Source organism: Otolemur garnettii, unplaced genomic scaffold (genome assembly GCF_000181295.1).
Source record: "Otolemur garnettii isolate 467f Iridium unplaced genomic scaffold, OtoGar3 scaffold00002, whole genome shotgun sequence".
Lineage (NCBI taxonomy): Eukaryota > Metazoa > Chordata > Mammalia > Primates > Galagidae > Otolemur > Otolemur garnettii.
Window position 1 is genome coordinate 6,324,000 of NW_003852397.1, and position 17,048 is coordinate 6,341,047.

The 17,048-nt window shown below is 41.7% G+C and overlaps 1 protein-coding gene and 1 non-coding gene across 2 annotated transcripts in view; both read right to left on the bottom strand.

Moving 5' to 3' along the window:
* Positions 1–17,048, bottom strand: part of WASF1 (WAS protein family member 1) — a 98,392-nt gene that overhangs the window by 42,495 nt on the left and 38,849 nt on the right. The window lies entirely within an intron of this gene.
* LOC111725813 lies at positions 7,738–7,874 on the bottom strand. The gene has a single exon (XR_002773782.1). It is a non-coding gene; the product is annotated as a small nucleolar RNA SNORA2/SNORA34 family (small nucleolar RNA).

A 17,048-nucleotide genomic window follows, 5' to 3' on the forward strand; every position in this document is an offset into this window, starting at 1 on the left:
GCAGAGTCAGGAGCTGGTGCATTCTTTAAGAACAAATGCCATCTGCTGTCAGAGCACAGCTAATCACTTTCCTTCTGGGGCCTTTATCATAACACACTCACTCACTCTCCCTCCCCCCACCCCCATAGTAACCTGCCACATGCTGGCACATTGTCTAGGACTTTTAAAGAGGCCTGTACATGTTGTGTTGTAGAGCCTGCCTGATGCAGAAAAGGACCCTGACCTGAGAGTGAAACCTCATCTCGACAGCAAAGCCCTGCTGGGCTGTGGGTCACAAGAAGCATAAAGCAGAGAATACAAAGGACCCCCCACTGGATTTCTATCCACTGGGTCCTCATGTGCAAATCCATATTGTTCATTTCATGCAAGGATCAAAAATGACTGGGCTTATATGTGGCCCTGTGGTCCTGGGACCTGACCCTGGCCTCAGCCCTCATGCTTTCTGGGTGCTTTTCTCACACAAGTGCCAAAGTGCAGAGCAAACAAGGAGAGGACAGGGCCCTGAGGCTGTGCTGTTGCTCTGTAGGGAAATCCACAGCCAGAGATGCTCTGGGACCATTAAGGCCACTGGACAGAGTCTCGGGTCAGGCTTTGGGCCTTTTTTTCCCCCCTAAATGTTTCATTAAAATATTGGAAGAGGGGCAGTGCCTGTGGCTCAAAAGGGTAGGGTGCCAGTCCCACATGCCAGAGGTAGTGAGTTCAAACCCAGCCCCAGCCAAAAAAAAAAAATATTGGAAGAGTCTTTCCCAAACACGCAAAGTATGTTCTCTGACCATAATGGAATAGAATTGGAATTCAATAATAAAAAGAAATTTGAATTAAAAAAAATAGGAACAAGAAAGTCAAGTGGATCACTTTAAAAGCTCAGAAGAGCTCTGCCATTTTAGTAGCAGAGAGGACACTACCAACGGCAGAAGGACAGAAGCTTGTGGGCGCCCCAGCCTCAGCAGGGGGCTTCTCCTCTCCTCCTCATGATGGAGCAGCTGTGGCTCCTGCACCCCTTGGTCCGTGCAGCCCCTGCTCCCTGGACACCCACAATCACATTCATGTGCTCAGCAGGGTATTCAGTGAGTCCCAGCATGAGCCACACCCTGCATGAGGGCTGGAACATGACGGTGAGGGGAAAGACAAACATAAAAGCCAGCACAGAGTTTACCAAGTCTAGGGAAGAAGACTGACGTTAGCTACAGGATTAGACCATACCTAGTGCCAAGACAATGAGGTCTATGTACCACAAGGGCATATTACAGGGCGACCTGCCCTTGTCAGGCTTCTCCACTAAGTGGTGACTGAGATGACTCTGAAGGAAGAGCAGGCAAAGCAGCAACGGCCATTCTAGGCAAAGGGGACAGCATGTGCCAAGGGCCTGTGGCAGAGAGGGTGGGAAGGCGAATGAGGAGAGGGATGCTGTGAGGCCAGAGAGGGGCCAGAACAGACAGAACAATGAGGCAGTTATATGAAATAATCAGATTTGCATTTTTAAAAAGTCACTATTGGCTATGGCAGAGGACAAAATATAAAGGAAATAAGACAGTGGAGACCAGTTAGGAGGTTAGTATTTGGGCCAGACTGGACTGGTAGCTGTACAGATGGGAAAGGGAACAGGTATCAAAGATCTTTTTGAAGAGGGATCAGCAGACTTGGTGGTGGATTTGACGGGGGGAGAGGGAGAAGAATTTGTCGAGGAGGACATGTAGGTTTTGGCTTCATAACTGATTATGGAGCAAGAAGGGGATCAAATTTGAGGGAAGATGATAAATACATTCCAGTGTGCTGAGTCCGAGGTGCTTAGAGACATTTAAGTTATGGGGTCAAAGAGGGAGCTGGATATCTGTGGCAAGAGCTCTGGGGTAGGAATCTCATGTGCGATGGAGGTGGATACTGAAGCCCCAGGCCTGGCAGGGTGAACTCAGGGAGCGATTACTAAGCAAGATGACCGACGGTGTGGAGGAACTCCAACAGGTAATGGCTAGCTAAAGGGGCTGACAGAGGGCTGAAGACAAAGCAGGAGAGGGTCAGGTCTCAGAAACTACCACGTTTCTCCCAAAATAAGACACTGTCTGATATTTATTTTTTCTCAAGAAGACACACTAGGGCTTATTTTCAGGGAATGTCTTCCTCTCTGAGCCGAAATGCATGGCATGGCTATGCAGATACGCCCATCACTAGGTCTTATTATCGGGGTAGGGCTTATATTTAACAAATGCATAGAAATCCTGCTAGGGCTTATTTTTAGGGTAGGTCTTATTTTGGGGGAAACACAGTAATAGAAAAGAAAGTGTTTCATGAAAACAGGCGTTCTCTTGTGGCCACGGTGGACTAACAAGGGCCAGACTGACCCTCCTGCTCTAAACAACCACTGAAACAGGCAAGGCATATAAAACTTTGATTTTCAGATATTAAAAAATAGACAGCACAGGACAGTGATCCCTGAAAGAAGAGAAACAAATTAGCTGAGTCCTACAACCCACACAGCCAATTGCCTGGAGAGAGTCATGGAAGGGAGGAACTAAACACAGCTTGATGGTCTTCTGGGGTGAGGAGGCAGAGAAACCTGCCTAGAAGTTCAACACCATGTCTATTTATTAACGTCACGTAAGAAATGGCTTCTAGAAGCCCACCTCCATGGACAGAGACACGGCTGCCATTTGGTCCAACTTTGATCCTCCAGATCACTTTGGCATGTTTTAGCATATGCTATCCCCAAGTGCACCTCTTCCTTGTGGGCAGCCCATCCTGGCATACCCCAGAGGTGGTGGCAGAGCAAAGGCCACTTTTCTTTGGTGTCAGCCACTGGGAACACCACCCTCATGCAGGAGAAGTGATCCCCAATCAGTCTGCTGGAGGGCATGAGTGGGAGGAGTCACGAGAGCCAGTGCCACTACCCACAGTGCTCCCCACCACAGCACAGTCTCCACCCCCAAAGTCCACTCAGAATGGGCCAGGGCCTGTTCATTCCCAGTGACACTGGGGAGGGCAAGAGAGGATGAGGGTTAGGAACTGATGGTCAGGCAGTGGGACCAGGACAAGCTGCCACTATGCCCACATGGCTATGCTGAGTGAACTACAATTCCAGTTTGTGACCTGTATGTTTCCTTGGCAGCTGGGTGAAGAGAAAGGATGTATCACCCACCACAATGGTTTCATGAATTTCTACTTAGAATATTCGCCTCTGTCAGATAAGATAGAAGCTCAATTAAGCTCCAAATGTCACAATTTCTAGTAATTACAGCCATGCACAAACAATAAAAAAGATCAACAATGGGTCTGATTAGAAACATTAACTTTTGAAAATGCTCACAAAGGAATCATTTCATCTACAATCAAGTTCTATTTTATTTTTTCTCCTAGAGATAGAAAATAGATAATTACTGGAGAAAAGAACTGGGGAAACTTTCCACGCACTTAATTTGTGTCTAGAAACATAGAAATAAACACTCCTCTGGAATGTACAAAATGATTCCATATACAATCTGTTATCATTGTAGAAAACCTTCTAAGATGGATTCAGGGCAAGAAATTCTAGTTGAAAAACATCTGTGATTTCAGGCATGTCAAACTTAAAATATGCATGTATGGATGGGTGGGTGTACAAGTACATGCCTCATAATTGGGTCCCTGTGCTCCTCACTCCCTGTGTAACCCACGCATAAGTGGGCATGAAATGATTAAATAAGCTTCTCTACCCAAGGAATGTCTGATAGAGCAACATAAAAAAGTAGCACAGAGTCGGTGACTTTTATGCAGTGGGGAGGACTCAGTAACTATAGCAACTTGCTTTAGAAGTTCTTCCTGCCCTGCCAAAAATCAGGTAAGCCCTGTCAGCCCTCCTACGGTCACACCATGGGGAAAGAGAAGCTATTCAAGGGAGGCGGGAGGCCAGCCCCACACAAAGGGCACAAGAGAGTGAACCTCCTTCAGATCTGGCCCTGCAGGGGTCTGTGGACGAACATACAGGACAAGTACAGTTGTGGAAGGCTGAACATAAAAAGCAGATTTGAAACTGTTGGAAACAGAATGAGAATTATTTGTAATACTTACACCAGGCCAATCATCACCATTCTAATGGCATGCGACACAAAAAAAGATCAAGAACCAGGACAAGTTACTACAAGGACTCAGACAGGGCAAGGGTACATACTTCAGCCTCCTGGAAAAGGCTTCACCAAATCCACAGGGAGGGGACGCTGGAGTTAACACATACAGATTTTGTAGCTATGGCAAATATTTGATTTTTTAAAAAATTTTAACTGTTACTAAAGCGCAGTTGATGCTACAAGGTAAGCTCAGTTCTTCTCATTAAACCCTTTACAGTATCACTGAAACAGCTGGAGGTTTAAGTAAAATACAGTTGGACAAAGGTTGCTATGCCAGGTGAACTGATCTCTGCAGTGTGCGGGAGGTAAGCATCTCTCACTCTGGGTGGGGTCTGGCAAAGCGCACAGCACACTGACTCATCTGGTGCTCGGCTCCCCCAGCATCCAGTGCACTTGGTGACTGCATCTGGAAGCACTCCCTCTCTCTCCTGTTTTCCTCCTACCTTCCTGGCTGCTCTTGCCCACTCCCCTTTGCAGGATCTTCTTTCTCTTCCCTGACTCTTGATGACCTAAGCCTTGGAAGTCTTCCCCCCTCATTCCCCACATGATCTCATTTAAGATCCTGTTTCTCCTATGTCTGCATGCTGATGACTCCTATATTTATATCTGTAGCTCTTGGACTGATGATACAGCCATGTCCACGTGCATACCCAACGAGCATCACAAACATAGCATGCCCTTGACTGTCTTCTCTTAGAAGATGGGTGGTTACCCCATCAAAGTACATCCCTCCCCACGCAAACTCCTCAGCTCCCATCCCGCCTCCTGGTGCCATCATCTGGCCTGGATTGCTCCTGTGGCCTCGTGAATTCCCCACCTTTGCCTTGCATTCCATTCCCATTCTACAGTCCATTCCCCATGTGGCAGCCAGAACTTTTAAACACACAAATCAGATCCCATCATTACTTGGCTCAAAACCTTCCAATGTCACAGGTGGATGGATCACTCCTGTAATCTCAGCACTCTGGGAGATCGAGGTGGGTGGATTACTTGAATTCGGGAGTTTGAGACCAGCCTGAGAAGAGTGAGGCACTGTCTCTACTAAAAACAGAAAAACCAGCAGGGTGTGGTGGTGGGCACCTGTAATCCCAGCTATTTGGGAGACTGAGACAAGAGGATCGCTTGAGCCCGAGAGTTTGAGCTTGCTGTGAGTCAGGCTGATGCCATGGCACTCTACTCAGGGTGACAGAGACTCTGTCTCCAAACAAGGAAGCAAACAAACAAAAAATAAAATGTTCCTGCCATGGCGTCTGCGCCCCATCAGATCAGGTGACCCTCCTCTCCAGCCTTCCCCACCCCTCTCCACTCTGCTCACACGCTGCCGTCATGCTAGGTTACTCTGCTATTTCCAACACCACCCAGAACCCCACCCAGAACCCCACCCTTACTGTTAGCTCCGCCCAGAACACCTGAACACTTCCCTCTATTCACGTTTCTGTTCTCTCCTGGGACTCCCCCTGCCTGTTTCATTTAACACCCCCCAACACTCCCACATTCTGTTCTATTCCTTTATCCTGCTTTATGTTTTCCTGGCACACCAGTCTCTGCCTGTATTATCATAGATAACTGGTCTCCCTCAGTAGGCTGTGAGTAAAAACAGAGACTTTCTGTGCTCGACTTTCCCTTCAAGATACAGAACAGCGCCTGGCACACGATGGGTAATCAGCAGATATCTGTAAATGAATGAACACATGCATAAAGAAAACAAGTGTACATCTGTGTAACACACTGGCTGGGACAAGCAATGGTTCGATGGTTTTTAAACTTCATTCGATTTTGTGGCTAAATGATCTGGCTCCTTTAACCAAATAAATCATTCTGCTAGAAAATTAAAAACATTTGGGGTCAAACATGGCACTAACCCACGCTTCTGCTACAGAAGAGATTTCAGAGATTTAGCCAACAGAGGTGCTAAATCTGAATGAAATTAGAACAACAGGAGTTAAGAGCTAGAAGAGGCTGCCCCCTGTATTCTCCTCCCCAAGAGCAAATATAAGCAGTTCTTCCCAGCCTGGGTCCTGAGGGCTCACCTGCCTCAGGCTCACTCCCCAGTGAATTTTCCCTATACAGGTGCCTCTCCCAGAGGAACTTTCCTGCTGAGGGCCAAATAAAGTCTCCTCCATATCATTACAGCATTTTAGTAACTACTATGTACTGAGCATTGTGCTCAGACTCTCACTAGTTTAATCTGCACAGCAACCTTGTGAGGGGTATTGTGAGCTGTCTCATTTAACAGATGAGGAAACCAGAGCACAGAGAGGCTCAATGGCTTGTCCAAGGTTACAAAGCTAGTCAGATATGGAAGTGAGATTCAGCTCGCAGAAGTTTGATTTCAACATTCATGCTCTTAGATCACCTGCACAGTCCCTCTGTACTTAGCTAAGAAGAGGCCTTACAGACCACTAGGTTCAGGCTAAGGCAATGAGAAGTCAGGAGGTTTGACTGCGGTCACACAGCAGGTAATGGATGGGAGGTGGGAGGCAGTTGTGGGGGTTCCAAGTCCCTGTTCCCTGTTCTTCCTAGTTAGCATAAAAGTTCTCAATGATACATTACTGCCCTGGTAAGTGGGCAGCAAGATAGTTTTATGATGGAACAGTCTTAACGACTAACTGCTAAACATAAGACCAGTGGAGGAAACTATCTCAAGAATTCTGTAAAAGAGGGTAAATTAAATATAAACATTCGGAACATCATCTCATCTCAGTTTAAGTGACAAAGTATGCCTATTTAATTTTTTTAAAAACTTTTTTCACTATAAGGTATTGTGTGGTGTCTACCTAATCAGCATATTTAACTAAGTTTTCTTCTGTTGTTTTCAATGAGTAATCATCTTTATTTTAAACCTAGTATAGACTATACCCTCTATTTCTTAATTTTGTTACATTCAGACAGAATTTTAGTGGCTACATAATATTGGCAGGACCCACTAATGTCCCAGGGTTCCAAACATAAAAAGGAAAATATGTAACACTGAACAAGTTGCTGAACCTCTCTGGTCCAGTTTCCTCATCTTTAAAACAAGGAGTTGGGACTAGACGGTTTGTCTCTATTTTATTCTGTGGTGCCTTGTGCTCCTACAAACAGGCTAACAACAATCATAAGAAATTCTTATTTAACTATCACCAGGCACTGTGCTAAATGTTTTATATACATTTCCTATTAAATCCTCATGGCATCACTATGAAATGGGCACTATTACTATTCCACAGTTACTGACAAGGAAACTTAAGTCTTTGAGAAGTTAAGAAGAATGCCCAAGATCACACACGCAGCAGGTGAGTAGCACGGCTGCAGCGCACATACCAGATACCACACCCCAACCACTATGAAGGGGGAGGGCCCTCTCTTACAGAACCACGGAGAGCAGAGGTGCCCACAGAGCACTTTCTTTCATGGTGCAGATGGAGAAACCAAAGCCACGAGAACTTGAGCGACTTCTCTAAAGTCATGTTGCCAGGCAGTGGACCAACACGAACTCTCTTCTTGGCTACTTACTACGGCTGTTCCACCAAGTGGATTCTGGAGAATGGACAGTTCCTCTATCAATAAGTTTTTTTTTTTTTAAATATATTTTATGGATATTTTGGAACCCCAATATTAAGACTACAAATAAATACCAGCCCACATCTATCACCAATGACTCAAACTGTTTCTAATGAATTGACCATTACATTTCCAAAGTTCTGAAATGGCCAACAGACCATAGAAAGAGAATTCTTTAGGCTCCTGCTTGAAACCAACAGCTTCAGCAAACTGCTGGCCTTCATTCAGGGCCAATCAATAAGCTTTTGATTAGACTGTAGGCCTGGTTTACTCTCCTTTGATCCAGGAACACATTAAAACCCGATTTTGGAAACTGTATGCCTCTCCTATGCATTAGATTTACATTTTCATGATTGATTTAAGCTTGACCCTATGTGTTCTTTTTTAAAAAAGTAAAACTTTACTTGGAATTTGAATTCCTAATCCAACTTAAGTTTCACAAAGATGCCAGTTGGTTGTCAATGTGATGTTTCAGTTCTTCTCCACAGAGGAATCATGGTCATGCAGAAGGCTGAGGCTGCCCTGAACTTGAAGTGCCTGTACCTTCATACTGAGCCCTATACCAATCAGCGTTCCTCACCACGCCATCTTCAGACTTTGGAATTTAAGATGCCTTTAGATTAGGGCAGGGATTCTCAACTCTGGCTGTACCGCTGAGAGACTGTTACAATATAGCCATAATTTGAGGCTCATCTACCACTGAAATCACTGGAAGCTCAAAAACCACTGGGTGTTTGAGCAGGAACACGACATGAGGAATAGTGTGTGTTAGAAACACTGGTCAGGTTGCTGTATCCATAACTGAGAGAGACTTCTACAGCATATATACATCGCTCATATATATACAATGAGCATATATACACACATTCAAACAAACAAACAAAAAACAACTGGGTCTGCTGATGCTTAAAAACTCCCAGGTTCAGGCTCATGCGAACTCAGAGGTTCCCTGGTACCTTATTCTTTCTTCTCCTAGCTCCCCAGGGAGTCTATTTAAGTTCTCACTCCACACAGAACTGTGTGGAGAAGTATGTATCTCTATACTATTCTCCCCTTATTTTACTCATTTTGACAAGATATTTTGTCCACATGTCACAATATTCAAAAGGCACACAACAATATAAACGATTAGTCTCCCTACTTCTCAGCCTCTTAGTTTTTCTCCCTCGAGTTACTGGTTTTCAATTCTTGGAGTGCCCTTCCAGAAAGGGTTCATGCACACACAAGCAGAAATTACATACGGGGATTAACCCAAATGCCACTTTTAAACACTGTTCAGTAACTTGCTGTCCCTTCCTCCCCTCTTTTTTTTTTTTTTTAATCCCTACAACTAAGCATGCAGGCCCTTCTTTATTTTAAGTACTTTTTAAGGAGAATGAAAAGGGCAATGACAGGGTCCAGAGGATCTAGAGGATCTAGAACCTTGGGAATTCTCATTGTCCTAGTTCTGAGGTCCCTGCTCCGACGACCTTCTGAACTGCTTTCTTCCATTTTCATTTGTAGGTGAAAGTGGAGTTCTTCAAATCCATTGCCCTCCCCTCGCCTCCAGATTCTCTAACCCCATTCAGCTATTCTTCCATCCTACCTTCATGAAACTGCCTTCAGCTAGGAAGTGGTACTGAATTTAAAGTTAAGGTGAAATAAAGTTTATGAACAGCAGACAGCTGAGGGACTTCCTAACCTCATTTGGAAGTTATATATCTCAGAGAAAGCTATGATCTGTGGCCACCCTAAGCCACCTTTCACATAGTAATTTAGGCAAATAACAATGGTCTGGGCCATGACGTTAGAAGTTGGAATTAAAGGAAGGGGTAAATAGAAGAAACAAAAGAAACAATGCAAAGAGGAATGTGATGTGATTTGATAACTGAGCGGGTTCAAGAAATGGAGAGAAAGACGTGAACGACTCTCTATGTCTTAGAATCAAGATTTTAAGCTCAAGCAACCAGAAGAATGGCGGGGTCACTGTTAAACAAGACATTCTTTGTAAAGGGCTTTCAAAAGCCTTATTTTTTTCTAAGTTGAATACTGTACTCATCAAATTTCAGAGGTAGACAAGGCGTGGGAAAATCTGTGAGGTAATGAGAGTTTGTCTCCAGCCCTTCTCTGTACCTTTTCTGTCTCACCCTTCTGCCTGATTCCATGGGCCATTCTCCCACTGGGCTGCCTGTCACCTAACTCCTGTCAAAGTGATGAACACTATCAGGTGTGGGTAGATAAAGGCAAAAGCTACGCCCTCTCCCAGGGGTAGTTACGTTTTAAAAGGAGACTCATGAAGAAATAAAGCCTTAAGACAAAAAGGGAATGTGCACCTGCAAGGGTGGAATTAATGGGTCCTAGAGTTAATTTTTTAGACAAGCTAGTAGTACTCGGTAGCTCGTTAATCATACAGTTAATTCTGTTCTACCTTAATGTTTAATTTTAAAGCTTTTCTTGCCTGATCACAGACAGACTAGTACTTACTGACGGAGTTTTAGGTCTGATTGTATGAAGCACAAAGCTACTTTCTAGCCATCCATTCAGTTAATTAAAAAAAATAACAACAGAGGTTGAATAATTGTCTTCTATATTTCCTGACAGTGTTGTTTGGGTGGGATTTTCTGGCCATCATTGTCCACAATTAGTCGTCCCTTACTGGGACTATGTAACATTTAACGTCTTTTTGAAGAACAGAGAAAACTCCATTGCTATATCCAAAGTTTAAATAGAGACACATGGTTCTTCTAAAGAGACGGTTTCTTGCATCCCCAGTTAAGTTGAGCTGAGTGAATAATGTTGGCACTGTGATGTACTCATAGTGTTAGGCTACTACTGACCTTCTGATAACATGTCAGAAAGATCATCTGCTGCAGGTGATCCTGGACCATGTAGCCATGACATGGATAGTTGGATATCAGAGCCAACCATGTCATTGACATTGAACTCAGCCAACAACTTCTCACTTCCACTTCAAGCAAGCACCCTTCACAACAAAAACAAAGCAAGTAAAGGACACTACACAGAAAATATATTCCACATTCAAGCTATAATCTTTTTTTTTTAAAAAAAAAATGTGTATGCCAAAGTAAGATTTTAAAGGGGTGACATGCTACTATTAGTTCCTTCAGCTAAAGTCCATTTACATGTATACTCTCAATGAAGGGCAGATCTGTGGTACTTCAGGGTTTGGAAAAAACTGATACCATTGAGGACTCAGCTAGACACTGAAAGAATGAGTCTTTTTCATCATGATGTTTTATAATTATTGCACAGTGAAGCTACCCAAATATTTGTTGATTTTTTTGTTAGGTGCTTTCCCTTTATACAAAAGCCTATCACATAAATGTAATTACTATTTGTTGAACTTTTGAAGAGTAATGTTAATCTTAAACATTTAAATTGGGAGCTTGAAGATATTTTATTTGAAAGTATCATTACTTAGATATAATAACCACTATTACTTTGGCATTTAACTAGGGTAGCTTTTTCCTAAACTATCATAGCAGAACAAGTTTAGCAGGATTCCAGTAAAGAAACATAGTGAGTTTAGTACTTTTAACTTTTGGCTTAGCTAACAAACATCAAACAGAAGCCACATACAACCTTAAGATAGCTGATACTACTACTAATAAAAAATTCAGTTTGGCAGCATTATTCTTAGGTATAAAAATGGAGAATTTTGAAAGGGCTTCAAAAATTGCACATTTTTTGAAAAGACAAATCATTTGCTGCTAAAATATAGGGCTGAATCAAGCACCCAGGGTAGAGGTCTAATAAATCTTGATAAATTACAAAAGCACATAACACATCTGAGGCGGCACCTGTGGCTCAAAGGAGTAGGGTGCCAGCCCCATATGCCAGAGGTGGCGGGTTCAAACCCAGCCTTGGTCAAAAACTGCAATAAATAAATAAATAAAAACACATCTGAAAGGTAGCTCATACTAGGATAATATACTAAATAAATTTATATGCATTATATATTTTTTTCCTTTAATCAATTTTCTAAGAAATGGAACAAAGTATTTTAACTTAACCAGCCTTGGAATGGTTCTGTTTCATATACTATTCTGTATTATTTAATCTTTTATTCTTTTATACTATATCTAGAAGGACTCAAGCTGGATAATGGAATACCTAGCATAATTTGTCCAAACATCTCAAAAGGTCATATATAGAATAATGTGAGTTTTACCAAAAAAAAAAAACAGAGGGGTTTTCCAGGTCACAGAACATGCAATAATGGAGCTGGCAGAGCTCAGATGGCCACAGCTGGATGAAGCACAATGTTCTTTCCTAAAGCTATGTTTGTTGAGACATCATCAATTACACATTCTTCTTTCTTAGGATTAAAAAGAATCAAAAGATAGCTAAGATACCTGGGGTTGCAAAATCAATCCACCATCTCAGCTCGAGTGTGAATTGAGAGGCATCCAGAAAACCTTAGTCCCAAACTCTCTCAAGATACCAAAAATCACCTATTAATTATTATACTTTTGCTTTTAGCCTTTCTAGTATTTACTATCGTAATTAAAGATCCTATATAGGTAATAACATAAATTATAAGTGCTACACATTTTAGTGATTAGCTTGTTAGCTTACTGAAAGTATATAATAAACCCACTGAAGACATGACTAGGACTGGTGGTGTTTTGTTGATGAGATGAGGTAAAGCATTATTCTCTCTGCTCAAAGAAGCCAGAAATGGGTAGGACACAGTGATGCCAGGGAGCTGAAGAACTGCCCAGTGCAGGGGGCATGTGTGGGGTTGGAGAGGTAGAGGTAGAGAGGGCCTTGTGAGTGAGGTGGGAAATTTATTTTGAAAGAATGGAAAGTATTAAAAGTCTCTCTCTCCACATACATATATGCACCACACAAACATAGGCCGCTCTATTATGCACACATGGAGATATTTCTTTCCTTCTTTCCTACCCTAGGCTAGTTGTTGATTCTAACCCAGCACGGGTATGGTCTTCTGCAGATTTTTTTTAAAAACTAGAGGATATGGCTCAGCACCTGTAGCTCAGTGGCTATGGCATCAGCCACATACACTGGACCTGGTGGGTTCAAATCTAGTCTGAGCCTGCCAAATAACAATGACAACTACAACCAAAAAATAGCTGGGTGTTGTGGCGGGTGCCTATAGTCCCACCTACTCAGGAGGCTAAGGCAAGAGAATTGGCAAAGCCCAAGAGCTGCAGGTTGCTGTGAGCTGTGATGCCACAGCACTCTACCCAGGGCAACAGCTTGAGACTGTCTCAAAAAAATAAAAAACAAAAAATAGATAAAAACTCCAGGATAATGGCTTTCATATATATTATTTTTGAAATCAATGTTTTTTTTTTTTGTAGAAAATGTAGTATTAACCAGTAGAAAAAAATGATACTCCTATGATACAGAGGTATTTTGACATAATTCAGTGGTATTCTATGCATTTATATTTGCATAATTATGATTATGCCTGTAAGATTTTTAAGAATCTGAATATACATTTCCTCAAATTTTAAAAATAACAGTATTAAATGTTCCCTTCCTAAGTTAGGGGATTATGATTATCTTCAATGTTGGCTCTTTGCTTGTGATAAAACCTAAGAACCGCTTCCCAAGGCATATCCTTCCCTTTCCCCAAACTCTTACCCTTCGTCATGGTTTAATCGTTTGCTTTGGTTCGCTTTTAGCTGCTATTCAGAAGTCCTTTTTCCCCCACCAAGAGGCAGGGTCAGTTCACCCCAAGACAGGTCTCCTGGGCTTAAGAATTTTCTTCACTTGCTCTTCTTTCTTAGTTGACCCTCCATCCCTTTCCCTTCCTTTGTAACACAGCTCATTGTTGCAATCTTTATTGTAGCACAGTAAAGATAAGGCAAATCTAAAGTAATTCAATGGACTGATACAGGTTCAGACCACCCCCTGAGTCCCAGGTTTCAGCCCTGTGGAGGTGGGGGAAGGTATAGAAGAGGAGTTGAGGGGCCATTTGTCTGCCCTGAAGGCGGTTTGAATCCACCACCTCTGATATATGGGGCCGGTGCCCTACTCCTGGAGCCATAGGCACCACCCCCTGAAGGCTTTTAAACTCTGCGCTAAATTGAGTTCTCCCATCTAGACAGGCTGTTCTTGCCTCTGGAAAAGAAGAGTATTTTCCTGACCCTAAGTCCACCCATTTTGACATCAAAATTGCTCTTCCTGCCTCCTAGATCAACCTGCCTGTTGTCTCCAGGGCTGTTAGGAAATTACTGACATGTTTCTCTCGCCTGGCCTTGGCTTCTGGCTTTTTATTCAATATACTAATCAGAGACAATCATCTACCATGGGCAGATTCCAACCTTTCTTCTGTATTTTAGTTGTTAGATTCTTACAGTACGGAGGTCAGTGTCCCCCCAGCCTGTCCCTCTATCAGAATTATCTCACTCTAGCTCCTTGGAGCATATTTCCAGAGACCCGTATCTCTGAAAAGCCTCTTGGGGCTGTACATTCTGTTCCTATCCTTTGAACATCTAACTCATGCTAAGGAAAGATATCCTTCATGGGAGTCACACTGTTCATGTACACATTAGAATGTTAGAAAGTTAATCATATTTTCCTGGGAAAACAGAAATTTCACATGGTTCTACCCAATAAATATCATCAACAGGAAAATAAATAAGTCAGTTATAGTCTATTTTCACACTGAAATACAATTCTGGCAGTGAGAAGGAATGACCCAGAGACACATATATCATCATAGATGAAACTCACAATCATATTCATTGAAGAAAAAATCAAGCTGCAGAAAAATATATAGTGTACCATGAATTCAATTTGAAAGCTATTTACAACAATGCTATAGATTTCTTAGGGATACACACATGCACACATTTTCCGGAAATGAAAATACAGGTATGAATATATGTGTCTATATTCACAGATGCATATGTAATTAAATATAAATAAATCCATAGACATAACAAACACACTAAATTCATGGTAGTAGTTACATCTAGCAAGGAGTCAATAAGTTGCTTCAACTGTATTGGTTAGTGTATATTTCTTAATGTGTAGAGAATTCATTCATTATATAGTTTATAAACTTTAGGTATTCCATAAGAAAAAGGAAATGCCTTCCCCATTTTGCTGTAACAAGCAATTCAGATATTTAATTAAAGTTTCCTGAAATTTTGATAGAATCATTTATTATTTACCTTCCTGTAAAGTAAAATTATGGTAAGAAGTCGCTGGTTCTGTTTTCTAAGGAAGTTAGCCTTGATGTCATTTTAAGTTAACTTGACATTCTCTTTCTCCTGTTTAAAGCACAAGTCACAGTGGGAAACTTCCATTCTAATTAAAACCAGCTCTTCTCTTTTTTAAAACTAACAGGGATTAATGTAGATCTGGCACTAAGTTTCTAAACTAACACGAGGGAACTAACTACGATTTCTGTTCATCTCTATTCAGGTTTCAGAGTTATAAATCACCACTGGAGGGGCAATAATAAAATCATATTTTAATGAAGTATAATCCACCATTAATATTACTCCTGAATTTATGAATTTTTCATTAGAAAATTCAGAGACTATTTTCTGCTTTATTTACCTGGCATCAGTTGTGCCAGGTAAAATCAGTTGTGCCAAGAATTGCATGCACAGAATCCCACATTATTAAAAAAATTAATCTGTTATCAATTGGTTGATTTATACCCTTTTTTTAAGCTACTTTTCTCTTTCTACACATAAGATTGGTACTGTGTTTCGTTCTATCCTCATCAGGAAAAAAAAGACTGATACCAGGCAGTTACTACAAGCCATAATTAATAATATCTGTATAGTATTAGAATTTGGAAGTGTTTTTTTAATGTGAGATAATTGGCCAAAATTCCTTTCTTGCACTTTCCTAATACAAAACATGTATCACCAACGTACATAAAATCTTTGAGAACATTATTAATATTTTAAAATAATGCATTCTAAATAACAGTAAAAAACATGCAACTTTAAATTATATCCTATGCTAAGCTCTCAAAGGTGTTATGGACACATACAACTTCAGGCTAATACATATATTTTTCACAACAGAATGGGATTTGAGAAAAGGTAGCTCTCAAGTAAAAGCTTATATACAAAGACATAACTTAGTATCAAATGACTTTAAAAAACATACACACAAACACACATATAGAATAAATAATAAAGAAAATTAGGTAAAAGTTAATAACAGGTATATCTAGATTATAGGTATATGGGTATTCTTTGTACTAGTACTATTCTTATTTTTTACAACTCTTCTGTTAAGTTTAAAATTATCTCCACATAGAATATTAAGAAAAAAAAGTTAATGGTTTGATTTGGGAGTGTGGCAGTGAGAGAAGGAAGGAAGAGAGAAGGGGTAGATGTTAAGTTTCCAGCCAAGTATACAGGAATTCCCTGAGGCCTAGACCCAGATCTGATATTGTGTCATCTTCCATTAATTAGAAGGAAGACTTTATACGGCCAGGTTTCCATGGAAGGAAGTGCTCCTTTCTAGCCTAGGTTTATAGACCCAAATCTTGGTTCTGAGAGTAAGGCCCCCTCTAAAATATGCTCAATTTTCAAAATATTCCTGGAATGATGTAGAGAGGCTAAAAGCAAAAAGAAGCATATCTGATTCTTCAAAAGGAATCATATCTCCGAGATACAGTTCCAAGCCAACTCCGACAACCTGATTAGTGGAATATTCACGGTTAAGAGTTTAGTCTGTCAGAACTGTGACGGATCTGAGATTTTTATCTTACTTGTAAGCAGGTCTCATGGATGCTGACAGAAGACCTGAGACACCCGAGTAAGAAATGAATTTTATTACTTACAGTAAGCAGAAGCCAGAGTGCCAGATGTTTGCAACAGTTGAAGAGTTCTAGTTCCCACAGGAGTGATGTTGATGGACCTAGAGTTGGAGGAACCAGCACATGCAGTGGGTTGCATTACAGGAGAATAACACGGAGCAAGAAACAGGCAAGTTTACTCTTTGTCCTGGAGGGAGACCTTATCTCCATCTTCAATATTGCCCGCTGCAAAAACCGCCCTGAGAAATGACCCAGATAAAGAGTGAGAGAACTGACTCCCAGCAGAGTGCCTCTCAGCAACACTTAAGATGACTAGTGTATGTGATCAGTCGGAACTCTAAGCATCTTCAGCATGGAGCTAGCGCAGGTGGACTGTCTAGCAAAACAGAAGGTAGCAAGGGAGGGCTGGGCTGGGCTGAGTAGCTCATCCACAGTCTTGTCTTTGTTTAAGAAGTAGAAGAGGTAAAGGAAGAAAGAAAGTACCTACCAAAAAGGAGGCTGGAACCTACCAAGGAGGATGGGAAAGATCTCTTTTGCTCATATTCTGTTTCTGCCCCTTGGCAGCTGCCTTCTCCTCCCTGAGCCCTTCCTTCTGTCCTGTGTCCTCTGTAAGACACTTTGGACTGTTCTCCTCTCCGGTTTGG